This window comes from Anser brachyrhynchus (assembly GCF_964034855.1).
Source record: "Anser brachyrhynchus genome assembly, chromosome: 7".
Taxonomy (NCBI): domain Eukaryota; kingdom Metazoa; phylum Chordata; class Aves; order Anseriformes; family Anatidae; genus Anser; species Anser brachyrhynchus.
In genome coordinates this window covers 21,777,339-21,803,866 of record NC_137701.1, presented here as the reverse complement: position 1 = coordinate 21,803,866, position 26,528 = coordinate 21,777,339, and the positions used below count along the sequence as shown (strand labels likewise).

At 42.4% G+C, this 26,528-nt stretch overlaps 1 protein-coding gene and 1 long non-coding RNA gene across 8 annotated transcripts in view; both read left to right on the top strand.

Annotated features, from left to right (window-relative positions):
* Positions 1-26,528, top strand: part of CERS6 (ceramide synthase 6) — a 124,278-nt gene that overhangs the window by 536 nt on the left and 97,214 nt on the right. The window lies entirely within an intron of this gene.
* Positions 12-16,771, top strand: LOC308198525. The gene is made up of 2 exons (XR_013953982.1): positions 12-15,457; positions 16,162-16,771. It is a non-coding gene; the product is annotated as an uncharacterized lncRNA (long non-coding RNA).

Below are 26,528 nucleotides of genomic sequence, written 5' to 3'. Positions count from 1 at the left end.
GTAACGCGGAGCCGCCCGGCGGGAGCCTCCTCCGGGGAGCGCGGGGCCGGGGGGCCGCCGGCCGAGGGGCCGCCTCGGGTCCTCCTCCCCCGGCCGGGCCGGGCCGGTAGCGCTGTGCCCCCCGCCTCGGTCACGGTGCGGGCCTGATGCGGGAGGGCGGCGGGCTCCGGGAGCCGGCGCGGCGCGGAGCGGGCGCTAGGAGGCGAGGTCGCCCCGGGAACGGCCCCGGCCTCCTCCACCTGCGGCCCGGCGGCGGCGGGCAGGGCCCCGGGGCACCTGTGCCGGCGGGGTGGTGGCCGCCGGCCCCGGCCGTGCTGCCCCTGAGGGCAGCGGGAGGCTGTCGCGACAGGAGGAGTCGGCCGCGATTATCGCCGCGGGGCTCCCGCGGAGGGGTCGGGGCGCGGAAACGGGAGTGGGGCTGTGGGGTGTGTGTGTGGGGAGGCTGGGGTGGAGCGGGCTCTCCTGTGCGCTCGCTGCTGTGCCCGCGAAGAACAAAGAGCGGGTCGGCCCCTCAGCGCCTGCCGCCCTCCCGAGCGGTGCTGCCGGGGCGGCGGCGGAGGAGCGAGGAGGACCAGCAGCCGCTGCATCCCGGGGAAGGGCTGTCACGGTGCTGTAGCAGCTATGAAATCGCAGCTCTGCGGGGCGGAGCTGCCTCCTGAGCGCTCCCTGCCCTCGGAGCACGGTGCCGGGGGCTGCAGTGCCCAGGGCAGGCTGCGAGTGCGCCCAGAGCCGAGCCGCCGCTGGCAACTTCGGTGGCACTCTGCGGGTGGGCCGAAAGGCAGCAAAACTTGTGGTCTGACTGGGGACCCGACAGGCTGACCTAACCGCGTGTCCCGAATGGAATACCGCAATACGATTGCAATTAAAGTACCCGGTGGCATTTAGATAACGCCAGGTCACTCACTGGTTGTTTCTCCCCTTTGGCGTCTGTACAACGTGTGCTTCGCAGTGCTGAAAGCGGGTGCGTGATTTTGCATCTCTTGCCATCTGAACTGCAACGTGTATCGCAGCAGGGCTGTGTTAGGTGGCAGAGCAGTTAGTCAGGGAGACAATGTCAGCCTAAACTTAGAAACACGTTGTTTCTGCCGGTTCTGATGCAGCTGCTGGTGTTACAGAAGCTACTGTGATTTTTCAGTAGTCTATATCTACCCCCACAGGCTAGCTTTCTTAACTCAATTAAAGTAATTTTTAATTTGGAAGGCCATTATATTTATAAGTGTTGGCTACGCAGATGAGGATGCGGGTACATTTTCGTAACTTTTCTATTTTTGCTAGGCTAATTTTGAAATTCAGCTCTGGAAATGTGTATTGGTAGCTTGATAGTAGGTGAGCGACCTCCGACGAGGTTTTGTTAACAACTACTTAAGTATGTATTTGTTCCTTTTTAATTTCAAATCGATTGTAAGACACCAATGTGAGACTAGGATCAGGCCATTTCATGTGAGATTGATCCACACAGCCTGGTACAGTTGTGATTTTTAACGTACAGCATTTTACTAAAGCAGGCTGAGCAGAAGTGACTGGACCTGCTTCCACTGATCAAAGCAGGAGGATTGTCTTTGAATGAGAGAAAAATCAAGCCTCGTTATTGCTTATTAGTAATGTATTTCATCAGACCTCGGTCCATCGTTTGTGGGGAGCAAGAGGAATGCCTCAAGTGCATCATTAATTAAAGGTTTGCAGTTACTTCGGTTGGTAAAGCTATGTGAGATCGGGAAGGGACAACAGAAGGAATATCTGTTAAACTGATGATTTCTTCATTTTTCTGTGTATTAAAACAGATGCATTTTTTTCCTTTCAAAACTCAGTGTTGGTGACTGATATTGTACATGCTGCATCCTGGAAGAAGCTTTTGTGGATGTGTTTGCTGACTTTGCAACGGTAGCACTTAAAGAACAAATAAAAATAGATGCTGTAAAACAACTTTAAAAGTTCCATGTGTACTTTAAATCCATGGCTGTAGTGAAATATTTGTAACAGAAGCGTGTCCTGTGTTCTCTTCTGCAAGATACCTAACAGGTACTCTTGTAATTCTTTATACTGGTAGGCAAGCAGCCATCAGATTCTCAGCACTGCGTGATTTAGTACCCGTTATTTTCTAACTCCTTCACAGTAGCTGGCTGCCAGGGTAGAATGGTTTTACTGCACTTGCTCTAAAGGATGACTAACTTCCCAGATCTTACAGCACTAAGAAGTACAGTTCAGGTGGAGCTGTGATTTGAACTTCACATGTCTTTGCTTACGAAGTTCTCGGTGTGTCTGGGGGGTAAAACTAGTCATGCTAAAGATGAAAAGTTGACTTCATTCATATATATACGTACCTTATATATAATATATACATGTAATACATATATTTGTGTGTACATGTTTTTGTGTGCAACTGTAAGCATAGAACTTGCAAACTTTGTTTTATGTGTATTCACCTATTATTAACAGAATTAATCCTACTGGTTGTTTGGTGGATATTTTTGGTCGTGGTGGGTGGTTTTTCCTTTTGCTTGTTTTGTTACTAGTTTGAATCACATAGCAAAGCCCAGAAAAGAATCTAGACACTTCTGAAATTATGCTTTCTTTTCTCTTTCAAATAAAACACTTTTTCTTCTATTTCCCTACCCTGTCATCACTGACCATCACACTTGTGGATGAAAGGAAAAAGTAGATTAGAACATTAAGTGTGTTCTGAATCGCTTCGGCAATTGGATCTGATGATGATGAGTGCTCTAGAAATAAGCTTTGCTCAGAGGTATCATCTCATAACTGTGAGATTTAGTGGCTCTATCTGCTGAGGCCGTCATAGTTATGGATGAGGTGCTAAAATACCTTAACAGCTTTTCCTTTTTTCCCTTCCTTCTCATTTATCTCTCTCTTTAAACACAAAGTATATTTTAGAAAACTGTAGCTAAGTGCAATTATAGTGTTACCTAGTAATTTAGAAGTTGACATGAGTTCAGCATTGCGGTGGTAATGTGGGGATGTATTTCTTCATGGTATCCGTCATTTTTGTAGGCTTTTTTCTTTTTGTTTGTTTGTTTTTAAACGCATGTTAGCAATTAAGGATCCCATCTTGTACTACCCAACACCTTCATCTATAAGGACATAAGAGTTTTTTATTACTACCACTCTCCAGATCCTCTCCAGGTCTAGAGCGGGCAAGACAGGTTAAAGCTGAATCAAAGTTGATTTGGCTAATAGCAGGGTGTTGCAGCCTCAGTTGGCCTAAAAAGATAAAGAAGTATCTGTTATTCTGGGCAAAATATTATTTTTTACTCTTTCTTCTGTGGGATCTCGTAGTTCTTCACTGCCGAGTGCAGCAGCCCTGCTTATCGTCCCAAGCATGTCCTCTGTGAGGGGCATGTGGTTACACAAAAATATTTGCTCAACAATCAATGTGCTTGTCTGCCACAAAACAAGAGGGTAACACTCCTCTCCTTTAGAGCCATCTCTTGAGGGAGATGTTGGCTGAATCCTCCAAAAGATGTGCTAACTAAACACATTTCTGTTGTGGTCCAGCAATCTTATATCTGAGTCAAGTAATCTTTCTTACTGCTTTTCTTACACTTGGCTCACATTCTCAAGTTTCTTGTTTCTCTTCCTTGCGCTGTAGTTGCAATGTGCTTTCTTTCTCTTGCCTTGTGAGCAACAGTTTGGGCTCAGATCTAATGAGGTAACTCCATAAATTGGCAATCTGGGATTACAGTGCCTTTATTGTCCTCTGGCCTTGATATAGGGGACATTTCTCTAAGGTGAAGCTGATCTCCATCAGCTGATGGAATGGCTTACGTGGTCAGAGGTAGCTTGATTGTAAACAGGAGCAGCCCTCAAGCTGCACAGATTTAAACTGAGCCAGCCTCTTGGCTTAAGATCAGTCAGATCAAGATACCCTAGACATTAGGCATATGGAAATTCATGGCTGTTGTATGACATTTTTCTTTTATAATGATAATTCAGCCTCAAAGGTAACCTCAGCTGGCTCATATGTAGCGTTACTGTAATTCCTAGTGGATCGGGGTGACGTGACACAATGTGTGTGTGTGATCGTGTATATATATATTGCAAACTGTAACAAATAATTCAGGTGGCAGTACATTAAAGCACTTAAAAGGTTTCTGATATGTGGCATGTATGTAAAAATTTGGCTTTCATAATCCCTAAGATGTCTAGAATTGGTGCTCTCCTATGACAACAGGGAGGTCAGAGAGGATATAGAGCTTGGAAGGGTGAGCACGAACTTTGTGCCTTTCCAGCAGCCCAAAACCTCTTCTCAGCAGGCCAGGTGAGGCAGTGATTGTCTTTTTCACCCCTCCAAACCTGTTTGTAGGCTGTGACATTTGTAGTTTTCTTGCTTAGTTCCCTGTGTGTTAGACATGATCTGATCATTCAGGTATAATTCACTTGTGTGCAAGTGGATGCAGGTGTTCACTGACAGTAACTTCTTCAGTTCTATTTTGTGTGTGTGTGTGTTTTTTTTGTATGATTTCTAATAACATAATTGATTTGGTTTGGTTATGGGTTTTGTTATTGTTGTTGAAAACTGATAAATACTTAATTCAGTTGAAATTGAATTAGATATTGAAATTGATAACTCCCTTACGAAAAGATACTGGCAATGTGAAGAAAGTGACAAGCTATTTCTTTTAAATTTTAAACCCATTTCTTTTTTGAAATAGTATCAGTAGAGCATTAACAGTAAATAGATTTAAAATGAATGTATATCTTGCTGATTGTGCTATCCATTTCTCTGTTTTTCTTTTGGTTTAGTTATTAATCTTCTGTCATTTACATTTTTGTTTATGAAACCAGTTTTTGTTTCCTAGCATTGCAGTGTTTGGATTTCAGTTGCTAAAACAAGTAGATATCTCACAGCAAAATGATTGTTTTTACCTTTCCAGCTCTGAGCAGCACAGCGTACGCTCACCCGCCTCAGGTGTGACTGCTGGCTGCTACACATCACTGTTGCTTGGAGAAAACCGTAGGTGTGTGTTCACATGTAAGCCGAGCACGTTCCTTTAAAAGAAGGCAGAGTGGAGAAAATAGGTACTATTTAAATGTCTCTTGTAAAGGCCCATTTATAGATGTACGTTAGTGCCAATCTCAAAATTGGGAGTTAAATGGGAAATATGTGTTGAGCTCCTGTAGAGAATGCCATTAAAACCGATTTCTAAAATGTCCAAATGACAGCCAAACCACAGCCCGCCTGAAGGAAAGGTTCAGGTGACAAGTTACTAGAGGATACTGGGAGCTTATTACCCGGGCAGAGCTGCTATTAGCAGTGTTTTGTCTGAGAACAGGTCCCAGCTACTGTTAGAAACTTGCATTCGGTTCTCTCCAGGATTCCTGTAACTGCAGTTTGATCCAAATTGACTGTGGCTCTTTTTGTTGCTCCTGCTTCTGCTTCTGTCACTGATTAACAGGCATTTGCTAAGAATTTCTTCTTGGAAAAAGAAGAGTTTCTGGTATTCTGCCTTTTTTTTTGCACATCTGCAGACAAGTTTCTTACTAGTCCAGTTGAGCAGCGTTTACTTGACCATGTTTGTTGTTGTTTTTTTTCCTAACAGTTGAAAAATATTCCATGTTTACAACAATTTTGACAGTTTATTAATATTTGGGATTTCTGTACCTGTCTCAAGGTCATCTTGGAGTCTTGGCATAGAAGTGAAAATTACAGCACAAAAGCGCATGGCTTTCATAAGGGGTGTAACCTCAGGTAATGTTCAGTAGTCTACTTAAGACTGTAATTGGCACCTCACAAGTGATCGAATGAGTATGATGTGTACCAACAGTTCTTTGGAGGTGTTCATCTAACATCTTGATCACTTTGTGAGCTCATGCACCAGTGACTCCCTTCACTCGTTAGGCATTTAAAGGATATTTTTTTGGGAAAAACAGCAATTTCTGATCACCTGAGAGAGCAGGAATCACTAATATTTTGCTCAGAGGTGAGCAATGTTTCTGATGATTGGCTGGTCTAAGCTCTTCCATCCTCTGTGAGGAAGTCTTTTTAGCACACGATGAAGAATTGCAGTCTTCAGTTAGGACTATCTGACAGTCATTGATTTCTCACAGGGATGATACCTTCCCAGTTACTCTGAAGTGGTCAAATGGTGACGGAGGAGGGAGAGTTAAGTATTGAGCCTAGCCAGCTGTCAGCTTAGAGATGACTTTCATAGTGCTGGTGGACCTGTAACACAGACCTGTGACTTCTGTACCAGAAGCAGAGAGTGAAATATGATGATCTTTTTTTTTTCTTTGTATTTAATACATCTTATAACGTCACCTTTTCCTTTTGTAAACTTTCCTACTGTTGAGTAGTAGCGAAGCCTCATGTAAATGTTACTGATGTTGCATAATCAAATTTCAACTCTCAAGATAGCTGTCTGTATAACTACTAAGAAAATCTAAGGGCTGTAAAGAAGCATGATATTCAGTTAGATCTGTTGTATACTATGTAAAATACAGATATATTTGTATATCAGCTATTAATCTAAGTTGCCTTTTGAATAGGGAAGAGCAGAATACTGAAATTCTCCTAACTACCCTGTATTAATGAAATATCTTTCAGATTCATTAAGCTAATCCTCATGTTAATATCACAACAAAAGATGTTCCTTAGAGCTTGGTGTAAAATGATTAAAAGCCTTCTTTGCACTCACAGGTCACATTAGGATGGTTAAAGGAATATATCAGAACCACTTGCATTTTTCCTCAGCGTGAGTTCAGTGAAAGCTTCCTTTAAATAGTATTTGCTCTGTCTGGGTTTCTCTTCTAGGGATGGGAGTAGGTGGATGCAGAGACCAACCTGTGGTACTGTAAAGATAAATCAATCAGTTTAGCTGACATAGTTATGCTGGTGCAAAAACCAAAGGTTAGACCCCAAAAGGATGTTCATTGGCATAAAATCTTAGATTCCTGATCCTGTTTCTGTGTTTGTGTAGGGGATGACCCAGAGGAAGAAGTGGCTCTTTTGTTTATTTTGTATGGTGAGATCACATCTGCTTATTGCCTGTTTGCCATCCTTTGAGATAAAGTTTACTTGTGCAAGCAGAAGGATTAAAAAAAAAAAAGCACACAGCATAAGCTTGATAGAAATGAGGCTGAAATCCTTACTTTGGAATTGGGATCTTTTTACTCCCTTCCTTCTGGTGGTGATAATTCAATTTCTATAAGATAGTGTATAGATACCTCACCTTTTGCTGGTGCTGTTGTTTACCATGTCCCTGGGACTCTCATACTTCTGAAAGAAAGTGGAAGTGGAGGCCACTCAGCTTCTGCTTTGTTGTGATGTTTGGCATCCTGTAGGTACGTGGGACTTTAAACTTGAAAGCTGCTTTTGCACTAATACTGCCTCCTTGGGCAGATACTACAAACAGGCATAACTCTCTAGGCTAGAAAAAGAGGCACCTTCGTGAGGTGGCAGGGAGCTTATTGGTAATTTGCTTATTGCTTATTTGGAAATAGCGAATGCTGCACAGCACCAAGGAAGGAGCCCCCACTTGCTCATGAGGAGTTGCAGGTCACAAGTGAGTAACTGAAATGAAGATTGGAGTGGCGTACAGTAACATCTGCTGCTCTTGCTTGTCTGTTGTGGCAGTGTGGTGTGTCGGCTCCTCAAAAGAATGCAGTGATCCCCATAGCTGGAGGCAGCTGCTGCGCTGCTGAACAAGGCCGGCTTCTTAGGAAATACAAGACTTAGCCTTTATATGGCACCTTTGGAGGTGGGCAGCATAAAGGTGGAATGGTAGTCTACAGCCACGGGGATTACAGCATAACAAAGAGAAAATGAAATCTGCGATGAAATGAAAGTGAGCTGAGAAATATTTAGGATAGCTCAAAGCATGAACTCAGGTGGCAGGGAGCTTCGAGTCCGTGCTCTGTAGGAAGGAGGTCTGCTCAGCTTTGGAGCTGACCCAGGGCTGTGGCTTCCCTGGGCATTGCTGTAGAAGATTAAACCAGCATGTCATCAAGACCAGAATCCTTGCTGCAACTGGTGAGACCAGTTGCTTCTGTTGAAAACAAATTTTAAGGTGAAGATGTGTAATGAGAAGATTCCTGACTGAATGTAAAGGTCATGAGTGAGAATGTGTCTGTTGACAAGCTTTTCCGCAGTTGTCCACTAGATTTGCTTGGACTTCCTGCTGTTTACAACTAGCAGTTGGCCAAAGCATGCTGCTGAACAAGATGATCGGGTCTGATGGGGTGTCTTTATTCCTCTTAAGGACATTATGTTGGAAAGAAGCCTTTGGGAAAAAGAAAGGCAAGCGGTTAGACCACAAGTGGGAGGGTGTTTTGTATATATTGAAGCAATAATTGGGTGGTAATTGGGTGGTTGATACTTATCTGTCAACTTTTCCCACACACCTAGTATGAGAGAAGGGAGAGAACTGATATGATAAGAGAACAGCCTGAAAATATGAATAGTTCCAAAGCCAAATGCTCCCTAGGATTACAACACCCTTTGAACTAAATTAACTTTGCAGTGATTGCATTGACGTGATTATGACAAATTGAACTGCAGATGGAGTCCTGGGAGTGCTGGTGGACAACGCGTTGAACATAAGCCAGAAATGTACCAGTGGCATTCAGGGCTGCATTGGGAAGGGGGCTGCCAGCAGGGCAAGGGGAGCGGTGATCCCCTGGTACTGGGCACTGGTGAGGCCGTGCTTTCACACTGCAAGACTCAAGGAGGCACCCGGGAATCCAAGCCTGTAGGAAGATGACAAACTATAGTGGAAGCCTAAATAGGTGAGGATTAGGTTGAAGTTCGCTGTAAGTCTGCAAGTGAAACTCAACTAGGGCAGAGCACACAACATTTGATGGGCATCTGCGTTTTCCATTTGCAATAGAATGGGTCTTTGGATTGCTGTTATTGTAGTCTGGCATGTGAACAGACAGGAAGTAAATCAAGAAATGGACTTGGACATTCTCTTCCTTTTCTCTTCTTAAGCACATTCCTGTTCCCTTGTAGGATCAATACTTTGAGTTTCCTACAGCATCAAATCTGACTATAACAGGCAACTTTGAGGATAATTTCAGTTCTGTTCTCCATAAATTGATTCTTCTCCACATTACAATATTTTAAGATAATTTTGTTCCCAAAAGAATTCATACTTTAGAAAATAGAGAACTCTTATGTTCCCTGTCAAGAGGGAGTGATGGTCGCATGTCTTACTGGAAAAGCTTTTATTCCTTTTGTGTTCAAGATAATAAGATTAAATCAGTCTTAGACAAAAACCCTGAGAAATTAGTCTCTAGTTCCACATTTGCTAGTTGTCTGTAGGTAATATATGTATATTTGTAAATGTATATGTATGTGTGTGTGCACAACATAGAAGAATTTATAAATCACATTGGCATCATGTCACTCTGATATAATACTTATTTTCTATTTTATTTAAAAAATCATTAATTAAATCTTTAAGAGAAGCTATGAAATGTTGGCTGGTCTAGAAAATGAGATATTCCAAAATGTTACTTGTCGGGGTGTTAATGAAACAGTTTGATATTTGACAGAAGAAACACCCTTTATCCTAGTTAATTAATGGAAGATTTTTTTGTGTGCGCTAACCTGGAATTGTTATTTTCTAGAGCATTTATATGAAATATGACAAATATTTGGTTTTCTTCCAGTTTGGAATGAAATGGAAATTTAGAAATGTCAAAATTTCCTTAGGAACAGATGTCCTGACTTTCAGCCAGCACAGCTAAATGGGCCTGGTTATAGGACTATGATGTAGAGTTAAAAATGAGATCTCTATAGCATTGCTAGCCTCCAAAAGCATATATCCTTGACCAGCTCTTAATTTTAGAGTCGTTCAGTTTATTTATGTATGCATGTTGCCTATATATATATATATATATTTTTAATAATCATAACAGGTTAATTTTCTTGAAAATAGGCTGGTGATTTGATTTGCTGGAATCATAGCATGAGCTCAAACCTCCAGCCTGGCATTTTATTTTCAGTTGTCAAAATGAAAACTGCATCGGTAGAAATGGAGCAACACTACTTCATCTCTCTCAATGTTCCAATGAGAGGTGACTTCAAGGTTTGACGAGAAAGTAACACTTGGTACATACATAACTTTAACTTGTGTTTTGCCTTGTTTCTTGATGGGGATAATTCAGGCATAACTTCACTGGGCTTTAGGCTTTAAATAGTGATAGCAAATCTCTTAAGTAATGTGACTGAAATAATAGAAAATGGCAAAGTTACGTTGAAGCATTTGCATTTACACTCATTTTTAAGTGCATTGTAGTTAAACCTTTTGCCCTGTTCTTGAGGGTGAGTTTGATGACACACATGTCTATAAAGTCTCCAAACATGACAGCCATCATGTCTTTGAAGCACCAGGGCTGTATTAATATACAGCTTGAAGTTTCTGATTGTTTCAGATCTTCTGTGAAACTGAGTGTTAAGAGTTCAATAAGAGTGCATTATCTGGGAGCAAAATATATGATTCCTGACACACTCTCTCTCTTGTATGTCCCATCTTACAGCTGTGTCCTCAGTCTCAAAACAAATGTCCCTTGCTTTTCCCTCTTATCTTATCTTGAAAATAATGTTTATTCCAGTATTTCTTGTTTTGCAACTTTCTAATCTTTTTCTCATTTTCTTCTTCATGCCTCTTAAATGTTTTCTGTCCTGCAATTGCTCTTGTCTTATTCATCCTCTTCTTGTTGATTTTTTTTCCCTTTGAACAAAAGTTGTCTACCCATGTGTGATGCGCTGTGAAGCTGCAGGGGCAAACAAAAGCAGGCCTGAAGTTTCTCTCTGAGGTTGTCCATCACTGCCCCAGTCTCGTGCATGGAACAGGCAGTAACTGAAATCAAGAGGAAATAAAGTCTTCTATGCAGCTAGGGTGGATACCATCCCTATTATTCAGATGAACTGTTCTTCCACTACATTCTTAACTGACTGCAGTTAAGACTGACTGCAGTGGTGTGTAGGAAGACAGGTTTGTGTTGGGAAAGATTTGCAAGCTCATCATGATTTTGTCAAAGATCTTTCTCAGTTTGGTGGAACAAGCATACATCGGTCAATTTTGTTGAAAAATCCTTGAAAGGTTTATTAGGAAAAATCATAACTTCATTCATGTTTTATATCTACAAAATCCTGTGTCAGTACCAGGGAATATTCCCCGAAAGGGTATATGGAAATAACCCAAGTGCATTAGCTAAGAAAATGATATATAAAATATATGTAAAGTGATATATAAAAAGATTATCTGCCTTTCTCTCCTGGCACTCAGACTTGAGCACAGTACATTGAGAAACCAACTACAGAGAAGGAGGTATCTGTCAAGGCAAGGATGTTGCCAGCTATGTGGTCCGTAAAGTGATTCGCAGAGCAAGGAGAAGGTAGCCTGGATTGCAGTCCTCAATATCAAGTGCTCTGTGTGCAATCTCCAAAGGACTTCTGCTTCCCTTGAACGACTGTAGCTGACTTTAGACCTTGACCACAATAGGACCATTTATGAAGAATGTGATCCTGTCTTTTTTTTTTTAAAAAAAAAAAAAAAAAACAGCCCTCAAATCCCTTCTAGCTTTGCAGTGGTTTTGTTCAATGAACTGAGATAGTTCTGGTGCGGTCCACCCTGTATTAGGACTTTGCAGCTCAGGAAGAACCACGGATGGTGCTTTCTTTTTCTGATTTTATTTTGATTCTGTTGGTTGTTCTCTGTCTCAGGGAAGGCTTACTGGAATGAAGAGTCAAGGCAGCAGTTCCCAACATCTAAACTTTGTTGTTGATATAATCCTTTGTAGAAATTTCAAATAAAAAGCTATATTAGACCATTCTCACATATAAAAATGGTCTTTGGAATCCAGGTGTTACCACTTCCATCTGGTCTTCTCTTTCAGACTTCTGTTAACTTCACCTGGAGGCTTCTGTGAACCTCTTCCAAAGCTTTAGGCCTGCCCAGCACACATGTGCCAGAAAATCCTAAATCATACACAAAGAATTGAGATTACAGTGGTTAGGGCTTTCCATTCTCCCTGCCCAATGAATTCCTACAGTAAGGAACTGTAAATTTATGAAACATCCTAGACTCTGTACATCAGATCAGTTGTCTCTCTTGAATTATTAGCATTCACTTGCCTATATCACTTTTAGTGCAAAGAGTGCATTAATTTTGTGAAACGGCATTACATGCATGAAGAGAGCTTTATCACACAGCTTTATGTGATTGTTTACATACTGGGCAGGTCTGTTGGTGGTGCAAATCATGGTTTGTTCAAGGGTGGTCAGGTTGATTTATACCAGCTGGGGATGCATACTGCTCTTGTGCATGATTTATTTACTCACAAATGTCCTGAATCTGGTCTTCTGCCAGTATAATTAAGGAATTAGCTTCTACAGAATGCAGGTGTTACATCAGTATAAAACCTGTGTGGAAGACCAGAAATGGTGTGTCATTATATATAGATACGTGTAGCCATTTGATTATTGTTTTAGAAATTATGAAGCGAAAGCCATTCGATCACTACACCTAGATAGAAATCAAAGTAATCATTTATATGAGTCTTTTTTTAAATCCTTTTTTCCTTCCCTTACCAAGTGACATGCTTTACTCTCTCTGCCCCCACTTTTTTTTTTTTCCAAGACTGGTAATACGTATGTACCTGTCTGTGACCTTCACCTGCAGAAGGTTAGTTTACTGGATGTTAACTGGAAATAGTTAACACATTTTAAATGTGTGTGTCCCCCCCCCCCCCCCCCCTTTCTCTTTATTTTGACAGAGTAAGATGTGAGCCTCTGCTCCTGCATGGCATTAGGTGTCCAGTCAGTAACAAGATCATGCAATAGCCTTGCTTCTCCTCTCCCTTAACACCTTTTGAACAAGAGCATCAGCTAATATTGACTGTAGGCTTCAGGTCTGCAACTCCATGACTGGCTGGGAGCAGGTACCTTGTTGACAGCTTTCCACGTGTCTTGCTCTAGGTTTGCTCTTTCACAAAGCCACTTTACAGGTGAGAGGAATGTCAGCTATGTCTGTGGTGGTCACATGCAGGGTGGCCTGGAAGGAATATCCTGGTGCTCCCCTAACAGGGACTGGCGATCCTGCAGGGGTGTTGGCAACTCTTTCTGAACTGTGCTGCAACTGTGTTGCCGTCAGTCTGTGCAGCAACTGGTTTAATGCAAGTCCAGGTGCTTCTGTGTACACGATAGTCACTGTCAGAGTGGTAATACATCTATTAAGAGCTTTGTTGGGTACATGTAAACAGAAAAAGGAGAGTGCCATCATTAATGATGATGATGTTTGTTTCACATGTCACAATTCTGTTATTTAGAGAGTACAACTCTGTGTGTGTGTGTATGTATATTAAATAGGTTATAATCACGACCTCCAAAGCCATCCCAACAGATCTCTCTCTCTTCTTCATAAGTGTCCTCTTTCTATCTTGTCTGACAGCGCTGCAGGTATTTGCTTACATTAAATTACACAAAGAGGCTTCTGAATGAATATACTTGTGTAAAGAATAGGAAAATTGAGCTGGAAAATAGCTTTGGATCCACCTTGGTGTTTTTTTTTTTTTTTTTTTTAAATGATTCCCCTTTAACCAGGCTCTCTTCAAGTGAACGCATGGCAAATGCCACCCCACCAGCTTTGCTCACAGGAGAGCATCTATCAACCCAAAAGAAGAATCACAGGAGTGAACTCTCCAACTCCAGCCTGTGGGACAGTTCTCACTTCTAAAATGTTTTCCACATTGTTTAGTGAGAGCTATCACAAATAGCATAAAGCTTTTCAGCATTTATTGCAGGATGAACCATTCTGCTGAATTCCTAAAACCTATTCCCTCAGACAGTTTACACGGTATAAAAAGTTCTTATTTACAAAGTTCTCTTAAAATTGTAATTTTAATGAAGGACTTAGTTTACTCTTAGGCATTATTTATGATGTGGTAAACCTAGCACAGTGTACTTTGGCTCTCAGCTCATAGTTTTAGATTTAGATCTTGATTTAGATCTGGATTATTTATGGTACAAATGAAATAGTGATAAAATTTAAGTTCTTTCTGTCCTACTGCAGGACAGGCTGAGGAATTTTAATATTCTAAAGCCTCTTAAATAATGGTATTAAAATGAGTAATAAAAACAAAAGTTGGAATTCTTCTGTGCCATCAATAAATATCTCCATCTCAAATGACAGATCATGACAAGTCAGCCCCCTCATATGTATGAGCAAAGCAAATAACTTTTGTAGAAATACAGCGCAGCAACAACATGGCACTTCTCTTGCTTGAAATTTAAGGTTTAGGGGGTTCTTTGCTCTCCATGTTCTCTCTCTTCTCTCTAGGTAAAAATTGCTAACAGAGAGGTTGAAGACCAGAGGTGGGATGGGGCAGAAAGGAGCACACAGCTGTGTTTGCTGGTGTGTGGGAATAAGGAGTGAAACTAAAGTGAGAATAAAGATACAGAGTGTGTGTTGGGGGAAGTATGACCCATGTATGTGCATGCACCTGGGAGGAATACAGTGTAACCAGGCATACTGATTTGTTCATTCTCACTAGAAGCAATCTGCATTTGCAACTGATCCCATGAGATATGCTTCTAAATTCAAAGGTACGTGAGAACACTTGTTTTCTAGGAAAGGAAGAGACTTCATGTATGTGTGATTTGTCTGCCCCAAGTCATGCAGGGGTCAGCTCTGAAAATTCTTAAGAATTATTTTTTTCTTAAGACGGCAGTGCAAAGACATAGTGTTTGTACTGTTGCAACCCCCTCCCACTTGGAAGGGTGTAGCAGGCTCAGGCACCATCCCCACCTTCTTGCAGCAACTTTAATGAACACAGATTACAAGTAAGAAAGAGAAGAGATGCCAGCTGGCAAATGACCCAAAATGATTACAGACTGGTGTCTATTTATCTCTGCTGATGGCATCCAGAAATCTTCTGTCTGGCAGAGAGAGAACCCTCTCTACTCTTTCCAAATTAAGTCATTAATGAGGTTCCAGGTTTGGTTGGAAAATGCAAGTACTGTAACTTCTGGCAAGTGTTAGTGGAAGACTGGGTCCTCATCATTCACCAGAGCCCCAGATGGCTGATGAGAACAGGAACACCAAAAGGAAAGGCAAGATGCTTGTATAAAACTTTGATTAGGGCAGGTGACTTCAATTTACAGAAGTTGCAAATGGCCCATTTCTGACTACTGAACTGTGAGCTCCAAGGACAGAAGAATCCCAGCTGGGTGTTATATGAAGTGCCACACCACAGTATGCCAGTATAGGCAGGAAGAATGGAAAATGTGGAAGATGGAGCAAGCAGGTGAAGTTTGAGTCTGATGGATGTTCTGTGAGGCAGACAAATATTGTTACATGTAAAAAAAGTTCTCTAAAGTGGGCTCTAGCCCTTTCTTCGAACTGGAAAGAACCGATTGCAACGTCCTACCGAACTCTGCTGTTGGCAAACAACTGGTGGTAGAATTCCTGACTTCAGGACATCATTTTCAATCAGCTGGGTGAGGCTCCATTGATAACCTTAGACTATCAGAGTACAAAAACTACTGTTCAATTCATCTAGGGAAACTTAGTGTGCTAGGGTGCTTCTCTGAAGATGTGATTAGCACATTACATTAAAAATAATGCCAAATAATTGTTTTTGCTTTATGCTATACTCTAAGGAGGGATGTGTGTGTAGATGTGTGTCCATGTGAGAGAGAAAAATACGGTGGTCTTCACTAGTAATCCAGAACAGCTATGATTGCCTGGATCATCTAGAAACACAAGACGTTTTTGGCAATTAATTTATAGACTTGCCAGATGATCATTATGGCGAGAACCCAATAAAGGAGAAGAGCTGTTCATTGAAAGATTGGTTGTATAATTTCACAATAGCTGAAGTTTGAAGAAGAAATCCACAAACTTTAATTTTCCTTTTGAGAAACACTTAAGTAGTGAGATCTTCTGTTAAGTTTATAGTTAGAATATTAGTCATAAGATGCTTTAATGATCCAAGAGAAGAAATTTAAACAATTGAAAAATTGTGCTTTGTTTACTCAGAATACAGTTTGACTGCTCTTGGAAGTTTCTGTTGAATTGTATAAAATGCTGATTTGGGTTGCTTTTTTAAATAAATGGAGAAATAATTTCCAGCTTGATTTTTGAGTATACTGTAATTTTAGCTAATAGTTTAAGAGTAAAAATAAAGTTTGGTGTTTTGCAGGTATCTTTAAGGAATGATGCAAATTTTTGATTGAATTGTGCAAGATAGGAACCTCCTAGACTGCTTCCTCGGGGCTGTATCAAATTTCCAGCATATGTCCGGACAGTTGACGACACCCACACGAAGTGCTGGCGATTGTGTGACTTCCACCAGCTGCTTATAGAATCACATTATTGTAGGGGTTGGAAGGGACCTCCAGAGATCATCGGGTCCAACCCCCTGCCAAAGTAGGTTCCTTAGAGCAGGTTGCACAGGTAGGCGTCCAGACAGCTCTTGAATATCTTCAGAGAAGGAGACTCCACAACCTCCCTGGGCAGCTTGTTCCAGTGCTCCATCACCCTCACTATGAAGAATTTCATTGGCATATTGGTGCGGAACTCCCTGTGCCCCATTTTATGGACATTGCCCCTTGTCTTTTGGCTACCTGAGTTATGGCCAAATTGGGAACTATGTGTGGAACATGAAATCCTTTTACAAATGAAACTGATCAAATTATCATATGTTTTGTCTATTAAATGGGTTGGAAAAAAATCTGGATAGCAGAACATTTTTCTCATTGTGGTTTAGTATTTAACAAATGAAAGATAAATAAAGGAAATATGATGTAGATATATACAGACATTCTATCTGACCTGTGTTGAAAGGCTTAATAGAAAGTGAAGCTTTGAATTTTTATAGAAGCAAAAGATCTTTATTATGCTATCATGCATGAGTACTGTTTGAGGAAAATCATTGAGGATTAAGATACAGGCTTCAAAACTGAGTATTTGGTTTGCTTGGAGTGAGTCATAGCACATTGGATACTGCTACTTGACAGTGCAGAAGGTCCAGGATGTTTTTAGCCTGTCAGTTTTCTCAGAGATGCTCATTTTCACCACCTTCCTTGGTCCATCTCCTCCCTGTATGTAATCCCAGCACTACCATGTCTTTACTTGCCTTCCGATCCAGCAGACAGTAAGCAGTGTTCATTAGGTTGCCTTTTACATCTCACTGGGTCCAGACTCTAAGGGTCCTCCTGGGTTCAGGTCCAAGATGCCTCCCCCCTCTTAATGTGTCACTGTCAAAACAAACCACCACCAACAAAATAACCCCAAAACACTGGCCCCTCGCCCGCAACAAGCAAACAAAATCCAACCTTTTCCTCAGGGTTTCCATAGCTATTTATCTAAGGTACTGAGACGGTAATTGTTTATGGCTTGCTGAGTTAAGGGTGAAAAATTATCCAAGACTGTAAAAGTTCAACAGTGACTGCTATAAATAAGGCCCTCCTCAGGAACAAAGGCCAGATGGGGCTGATTTAGATGAATTGTGCGTAGCACGGCCTTGGTTTCAAAGGAATTCAGCCAAAGGCAGGAAGGGTAAACGTGAAGAAACATCAGAGACAAAGGCTCCCTATGTGCATTATTGCATTTCGGATGCATTGTGCTCTAGTCTGCCGCTCAGTTATATAGGCTGCTCTAAAGGGCTTCTCCATGTGCTACGTGGGATTGCTAGTGGGAGAAAAAGGCCTTGTCATCATCACAGAAACTCCACTGAGCACCTGAACAGAGAGAGAAACAATGACAATTCCCATTAATTCCGGCTGAAATCGCCTGGGAGTAGCCATGTATTTTGCCAGCCAGATGTCCTGCGTCCCAGCCTGCGGGGCTTGCTGGCGTTTCCCCTGCCTCCGTCTGTCAGGGCCGCGTCCTGGGGCACTTAACCGTTTGAGGGTTTGGGTCTGTGGCTTGGTAAACCAGTCAGGTTGGCCATCTTTTTCTTCTTGCAGTAACTTGTGAGGCAGCATACTGCCTGTGGTGGAAATGGAGTTGGAGAGCGATTTGTTTTAGTATTCAGCTGATACCGAACTGCATCTCGGGGGTGGCGGCAGTGTTTTGCTTTTTAATGATGGATCTGAATGCCTTCTGCCTGTGCAACAGAAGGAGAGAAATCAATAAAAATGAGTAAGCTGACTTGGACTGATTTGGTCCTACATTTAATGAAGGTTAAAAAAAGTGCTTTTGTGACAGTGAATTGCAGTTTGTGAGTCTTCTTTTTTCTTAAAAGATAACTATTTAAAACATATACAGAATGAATAGTAGATGTAAAAACTATTATTACAGTTACACTCTGGAAATCCAATGTCAAAATGGAGATAGTTTTCTAAAACCGATCACTCCCAAAGTTGTAGGAAATAGACCAGCAAGATTTCATTATAAAAATGCTAAGCTTAAAAAACAAATCAGCAGATACGTTTCCATTGCAAGTACAGCAGAAGCGAAAGCCCAGCAGTCCCTCTCTTTGTCTCTTCCTAGCCACTCTCTCTCTTCCCCATGCCCCCCCCTTCACATACATTGCTGTTTGGAGGCTCATGGAGGCTAGCAGCATTCAGTACATATGCTCTAGGATTAGGATTTGTGAATTGTAAAAGATTGTGAGGATTTAATTTTTACCCCTTCCATCTGTAGTTGCATCAATGACCCACCTGATATGGACTGGGCTCAAGTAACATGAGCCCCACATAGCAGATCCGCTGCATTGTCGTTAATCGATTTATTTGGTTACTACTGCAAGCTGAAGAGGAGGGGTGCGGGGAGGAGCAGCAGTGAGGCTGGCTGGCAGAAGATTTGACCTAGTTTTTCCAGTCTGCATGGCACTGGCACTGCAGGCAGAGTCAGCTGTAAATCTGCCTCTGTAGAAGAGCATTCATTTTTTTATTTATTTTTGTTCTCTGCGTGAACAGCAATGTTTATTTCGAATGTTCAGATTTGGTGGTTAGAATGCAAACTTTTGTCAGTGCGGTATAGTGTAATGGAAATGTGCACATCTGGGGAGGAGGTGAGGGAAGGCATGAGCTTCTGCTGGGTTGTTGTGGGGTTCTCTGCTTTCTGCTCTTCTCTCCCTCCCCCACCCCACTGTCACTCCTCTTTCTGTGCTGGGTAGCTGTGTGACATTAAACACTTGCTTTATCATCCTGCCAGCAGTTTTAATGACGTGTGTGTGAAGCACGTATTCTTCCCTCTGTGTAAGAGTTGGTGTGACTCTGCTTTGCACACAAAGTTAAACAATGCTGAAATATATATATATATTTGAATTTTTTGGTTATGTCTCTAAGCTAATCATTTTGCCTTCTTATTTCTATTTATATCAAGTGGCCGTGGCCTCTGCTAGGTTTGCTTGTTTGTTCATTTTAATTCCATTACTTAGCCGTGAAGGACCAGGGATTTAGTACCAGTAATGTAACAGCAAGCTGTCTCTTGTTTCCAGCATGGGGATTCATGACAGGCAGATGACTGGTGCTTTGACTGTCCAGATGCTCTGGATAAGCCTTACAACAAACATCTGAAGGGGGGTACTCAGCCGCTGAATACATACATGTATAATGATTGTCTTCTACCGTTTGATTGCAGAGGTTTCCTTACAGAGCTGTGAGTGCAGGGCTCTGCCCCAGCCTGACTGGGGCTTTCCCTGTCCTGTGTACTTTTGATGACTGGTTTTGTTCTTGATCTGCTTGCATCTGCTTCAGGAAAACCATGCCCACCTGAAAGTCAGGGGACAGACTCTGTTTCTGAAGCTGCTCTGGTACGTAGCTGGAACTGCAGCCAGGACACTGGATACCCGGGATGCCCACCCTCGTAGGTCACACCCTGGCTTCTTACCCGGCCTGTCCTGAGGCTGCCCTTTATCTTGCTGTAGCACAAGCACAGCTCCACATAGCTCTGTAATTTCTCAGCATTTGCTCGTGATTTCTGCTGTCTTACGGCTCTGGCTCCTCTGTTGGCTCTTCCCAGCTAGAGAGGCTCTTGAGGTGGGCAGGAGCTGATAGTCCTGAGTTAGCAAGGACGAGCCTGCTGTGATGAATGATAAGCAGAGAAAAGGTGGTGCCCTGGCCAGGAGAGGTTCTGTCAGCTTTATGTGCACTCCTCAGAGGCTGGTCCTCTTTTCAGCTGGCCTGTATATGTCAGTCAGCAGCATTCAACTACTCAGAGCATGAAAAAAGAGATTCTGCGTGCCTTGGTATAACAGTTTTCCCAAGCCCTCCTTCCTCCGCCCCCCCTTGTTTTTGCAAGTGTTCTTCTCTGAAGCTGGAAAGATATTCCCGTAGGTAAGAAGTCGATCTTGCAGTGGAATGTATTTGTCACTTTTCCTCTTCTAAAGTAAAACTTGTGATGATGCCATAGTTGTGGCTGTTCCGCAGACTTTTGCTTTTCTTTGTGTTCCTTGGCCATAGGCATGGAGGCAGTGGTCACACTCTTCAGGCTGTGTCTGATGTTTCTCTTGAGGTCAGTGACTGACATGCACGCCAAGAAAGTGACTGTCAGCCAGGATGCTGAAAGGAGATGCACACTCACAAGAGCTGCTCTGAGTACCCTTCTGAAGCAATCGTGTCTGCTGATTTGACGTTTGCAGTCCAGCTCTAAGTGAGCTACAGTCCTGGGCTGTGATACTTCTTTTTGTATCCTGGATAGAGATGTCACATCTCGTTTGTTGTCAGGGGAAGGCAGAGTTTGATCTATAATTCTGTGTAAAGTTGGTAATTATCAAGTGCTCTCTGCTTGCAAAGCCTTGTGCACCTCAAGCACTCTGCAAATACTTAACTGATGTGCTTTCTGAACGTTTTGGGGTATATGTAGGAGGGAAGTGCAGGAGTCTTAACAGTGCACTGGCTGAGTGTGTGGTGGTCTGTAGGTGCTCTTTTTTTCTGCCTGGGCAAACAGGCTGTATGGCTATGTCTTCAAAATCAGCCTTGCAGTGATCTTACCTAGGTATTCCCCCACTCACTTCCATCTCCTCCTTTCTTCTCCTTTCTTCCTAGGGCACAGCACTAGGCAGGTTGAGTTCAGTAATGCTGCTCACAGCTAATCTCTGGCACTGCTGGGTGAGAGACTGGGTGTTGCTTCCATTTGGCGAGCCAACATCCCTAGGTACCATCCAAATAGCCTTAGTGTTTGTTCCTCCAAACAATCTTGTAACTCTTCATTCACACCAGAACGCTCCATTTACTGCATTACCCACAGCAGTGGGATAAGCATTAAACGCCTATGGAAGAGGTAATCCCCAATGAGGTAGCATGTTTATTTCTCAGTATTGCTGGGTGGTTTTTGATGATAGGGCTAGGTTATTATAGGGTTATTATAGGGTTAGGACATTCAGGAGTACCCAGGTTGCTTCTTTCCTGCAGCCATACCGTCACCTTTTCTGGTCACAGCTTACTTAAAAGGCAGAATGTTTTTCCTTTCAGATTTTTAGTTATACTCCTAAATAAGAAAAATGAATTTATAACCAGTCTGCTCTATTTAACAAATAAAAATCATGGTCTACAATTGATTTTTTTTTTCAAATTCTCGCTAAAAATATTCTATAATGACATGATTACCACTCATGGGCTCCCAGTTTTGGTTATTAGCTTCCACTTTTATTTCCTAACAGAAGGTACTAAACCAATGAAGAGCAGGAGCTGGTTCCTTTGTAACGTGGTGGTAGTGGTGTGGAAGAAGCTGATTTTATCCCAAGCAGTGTGCACTGTGCTTTGTTAAAGGAAACAAATAAACAAATAAGACAACTCTATTGATCACAAGGAGATGAGAAGGCATGGCACCACTAAACAGAAATACAAAGAGTAACAAATAGCTGCCACTTTAAAAGCTTTGAATGTTATCTTACCAGTGGCTGTATTAAGCTGCTGAGAAAAATCTTGGACTGAGCTTAAAGAAAATAAATAAGAGGACTGTAACAGTTTATTTTCTGGCCTGTTTTGCTCTACAAAATATGCTTGCATATGGATACAAAATGTAAGTGGTTCGCAGTACCCCAGGTAGATTACTTCTTTACTTCTGTTTGCCACGTGCTGCAGCCATTTCCATCCCGCCAGCGCTGGCGAGCCACCACTGCTGTGGCGTGGCGAGCCCCAGGGGCTGGCCGGGAGCCGCGTGTGCCTCATGAGTGTGCAGTGTCACGAGGCTCCCTGCCTGGCGCTTCCCACTGCAGCCGCCAAGGGAGTAATTGCCAAAGTGGCGTTTGGGTGATCCACAAGCAAATCCTATTATTTGTTAATAGGATTTGTTCTTGCACTGCTTTGTCCAATCGCTAATTGTTTATCGCGCATTAGGAGTACAATGAGATGTCTGTCAGCTGTGTTATGAGCATTTGGTGTGAAAGACTTGCTGAGCCTTTGTCTGCACTGGGGGGCTTTGCTTTGGGAAAGCTTTAGTGTGGAAGGCAGAAAGCAGGGGCTGAGAATGTCGGGCACTGCTGTGGGTCATTCCCCCTGGGCGGCCAGGTGGGAAGGGCTGTGGCTGGGCAGGAAGGGGGCTCCAGGGAACCCTCATCTCTCCTGGCCTGACCCAACCCATCCGAAATTCAGTACGTCATGATGTATGTCTTACACACGTGTGTTTCTGTGTTTGAATACATTTGTATGTTCATATACACTCTTCCTGCTCTTGTCTCTGTCCATCATTTAATCCCGTTTGGGACATGTATCTTTTCATATGTAGATGTGTTACAGCTGGCTCTTTGCTTTGGTTGTCCCACGCTTGGCATACGTACATATATGCATGTACACACACATATACATTTTATATATAAATGAGTGAATACCTTTGATCATCTTGTGTGACTAATATCCACCAGCCAGGATGAAAATTGCTTCCTCTAAGTTCTTTCAAAAGATTTGATGATTTTGTGACCTCGCTCTTGGAATTAAAGTTCAACCTCTAAGTCAAACCAACCATCCCTATTTCAAGCACTTCCAGAAATTCAGCCATCCTACTGTGAGACATCCATGACCTATTCCCTCTTCAAAGGGAACAGTCTTCACCAGAAGAAAGATTTAGTATGAGCTTTCATCTTGGAGTAGGAAAGTTCCTGAAACATTTCGTACCTTTAGATGGGGGAAGGGGGGAAATAGGATTTGCACCAGAGTTACTGGTTCCTCATCAAGAGTGAGGCTTATATTTCAGTCCTCTGTCATACACCACACCAGACCTGCAGTGGGGCAGCCAGTCAACCACCCAGGAGATCAAAGAGGAAGCTTATGAATATTTAAGGACTTCATGGTGTGTGCTCATCTCTTTAGACCTGAAGTCTGTGGCTGTCCCAGATAGCACAATGACAATATCCCAGAGCAGAGCACGCCTGTAAGTCACTCAGGCAAGCCTGGCTCATTTCCTCAGATGCACAAGCACGCCTGTGCTGGCTGGGCAGGGTCTGGCTGCAGGACCCATGGAGTAAGGCAGCAGGGAGGGGTCCTTGAGCCAGAAAGGCGTGAAATATTTTGAAGAGTTAAATTTTTATCCTCATTCCATTGAACGTAAAGCTGCTTCTATCTTCTCTACTTTCAAAAAATGCATGCTAACGTGAGGTCTCTTAATGAGTTCTTGTTCTAGATGAACAATATAATAGCTCAACATTTCAGACACTTTTTAGTATTTTCAGGAAGATGTTGCTGAACTGCCCAGTTCTGTTTTGTGACTTGCTGTGGGCTTTTAGAACAATATTGGGTGGATTGATTGCTGTTAGAGTGATCACTGGGGATTTTTAACTACATCCTTCATTGTTTTCTCTCCTGGTAGTAAATTGATCAGCGTAAGGAAAATAAATGAATATAAGACTATAAGAAGGCAGTGATGTAATGAGCTATCATGTAATGACCACACTAGGAGCTACCAAGGAGGAATCTGGAGGAGTAGCACTGGCTTTCTAGTGGGCAGTTACGTTATTTATCAAAATGAGTACTGAGGCTTTTACTTCTTTAGACAGTTGCTCTGAGGCACCTAGTAACTTTTGGGCCATTTCCAAGTGGTAGGTAACTGCACCTTCTTTTGTGTCTTGGAAGCTGCCTCGGAGAATGAAGGAGAGTGTGTCCACATGCCAGGAGGCCAGTGGCTGGTATGCCTTGGCTGCCCTTTGATGTAGGCACAGGTATTGCTCCTTTTTTTTTTTTCCTTCCTCGTTCACATACTGAAAATGTGACCGAAGTAAAAGATAAAGTGACGCTGCAAAGCTTTGTGGCTTAGAACAGTAGGCCACCGTAATACACTAATACAATTAGAGTGACCTACTGTGATTTTAAAAATTAAATCAGCTATCTTCCCTTCCTACCATGCTTTCTTTCTGCCCTTTTCTATGTCCGTCACTTAATCCCATTTGGGCAATGTGTTTTTTCATATGTAAACATTTTACAGCTTTGGTTGCCAAAACAGTGGTACCTATTAGCTCTGTATTTCAGGAGGTGGCAGAGAGGAGCAGGAGACAGCTCAGCGGGGTCAGGAGTAGTATGGAAACGGATGCACTGGGAACGACTGGTCATTTTTCTCCAATACAAGCAGTAAAAAGCCAGAATTGAAACCAGGGGGCGATGAGTTCGTAACAAAGGGAGATGGTTCTCTTCACACAGCCTGAATTTAAGCTGAGGAGCTCTTTCACAGGGTGTCAAAAGTTTGCATGGTCTCAGTATCTTACTAGTGCAGCTTGGGGAGGGGATATGAGCTCTTTGGGGACTGCTGCATGCAGAGAAGGCTTTTTTGGTCTAGAAAGTCCCTGAGCCACAGCTTTTTAGAATTTTGGAGAATATTTTTTATCTCTGTTGACCTCTAGCAGTGGGCTAGGACTTTGGGGATGTAAATTTTAATACTGACCCTGACTTGTATGTCCTGATTTTACCATATGTAAAAAAAAGAGTAGGAGTGATACCTTCAGTACTGTATCATCCATACCTTCAAAGCTGGCTTCGGTAATGCCAGCTGAGGTCTACTGAGAGGCAGCCCTGTGTGTAAGAGATGTGTGGGACCGGAGTGCATCTCCCTTTTCCCTCTGCCTGATCCGTCCTTGGAAAGTTACAGAGTGACTAAACTCTTTATTTTTAGACATTACAAAGAAAGAAAGCATTAGACAGCTGGCTGCAAAAAATATTTATTTGTGACCTTTCTCCACATTTGTACAGTTCTTCTTGCTTTCTGGCGAGAGTTCTGTTATATTTTGGACATGCAATTTCTCCATGATTCAGTTCTTCGCTCTCACAGTTTCAGGAGAAACTAAAGTGCTTAGAGCTTTATGCATATGTATTTAAATAATAATAATTAAAAAACAAAACAAACAAACAAACAAACAAAAACCTGTTCCATGTCTGGAAAACATGGTCTGATGCTACTTCTATTTGTAAGCTGTTGGATGAGGTTTGTCTTCCATTTCCATAGAGAATTCCTAACTGGACAAGCAACGGGAGCGCTGCTGGTGGAGGCTGCACTGGAGCAGTCCTGCATCAGTGGCTGAACACCCTCTGCTCCACTCAGTCCTGCTTATGAGCTAACCTGCATCTTGAGATAGACTTCTCCCTGTCCTTTCTGCTTGTTGGAGAAAGGATTAAATAGGTTTGTTGGCTCAGCGGGGCAAAAGTATGATGGTGTGTGTGAATAGAGGGTAGAATGAGGGCTGTGATCAGCAGGGTCTGCCCGGCAGGTTTTGATGGGTGTTAGCAGGCATGGAAAGGTAGCTGAAGCCAAACTGATGCAGCTGATCATATTTTTTTTTTTTGTGATTGAAGCAAAATGTCAGGAAAAAGTTGGTATTTTTGACTTTGCACGTTGTGGAGAGATGATTTTTAGACATCCATGCTCAGTCAAAAAAAAGGACAATTTAAATGTGAGAAACCCAGTTGCAAAAAAAAATCTAATTTTACTATAATTGAATGGTTCAGGTCAATCATGTTCTTTGAAAGGGTAAGTCTGTAGGACAAAGCATTTCATAGTAGTGCTGTTGAGTGATGACAATAAAGAATTGTCAGTAATTTGTTTTATTTACTTTAAATGGTGTGTGTATTAGCACTGCAAAAACCAGTAGGCCTGCAAGCTGAAATGCAGCTACTACATCTTTTTTTTCCTTTTGATTACAGCTACCTCTTCCAAAGACTGTTGAATAATGTTAAACGTTCTCTGAAAGTACACGTGGACTACAGGCCTTGAATTGCTTACTGCCCCCAGGCAGATTACTGTGACCAAATTTTCTTCTCTAAAACTGATCTGTACAAACCCATTTTTCACTTATATAGCAACCAAAGTATGAAAAACACTTAATGCTGAGTGCTGTTTTGCTAGGACAGAATGCTGAATTTATAGGGCACTTTGCTTCCCAGCTGAAAAATTATTGAAAGATTTCTGAGGCGACGCTTTACTCTTGCAAGTCGAGGTGGAGCAGTTTTATACGGCTCTGAGCTGAGGCAGTACTGCAGCACGTGGCTGTCCTCCCTGCTCACAGCACTTGTGCCTGGAATTATAAATCAAAGAAGAAATTGAACCGAAGCTTAGCTGTAAGTTTGACTATGTCAATCTTTTCTTTTGAAAAGCAGAAGGGAGCCCAGGAGCAGCGCCGTGGTGTGACCAGGGCTGTGG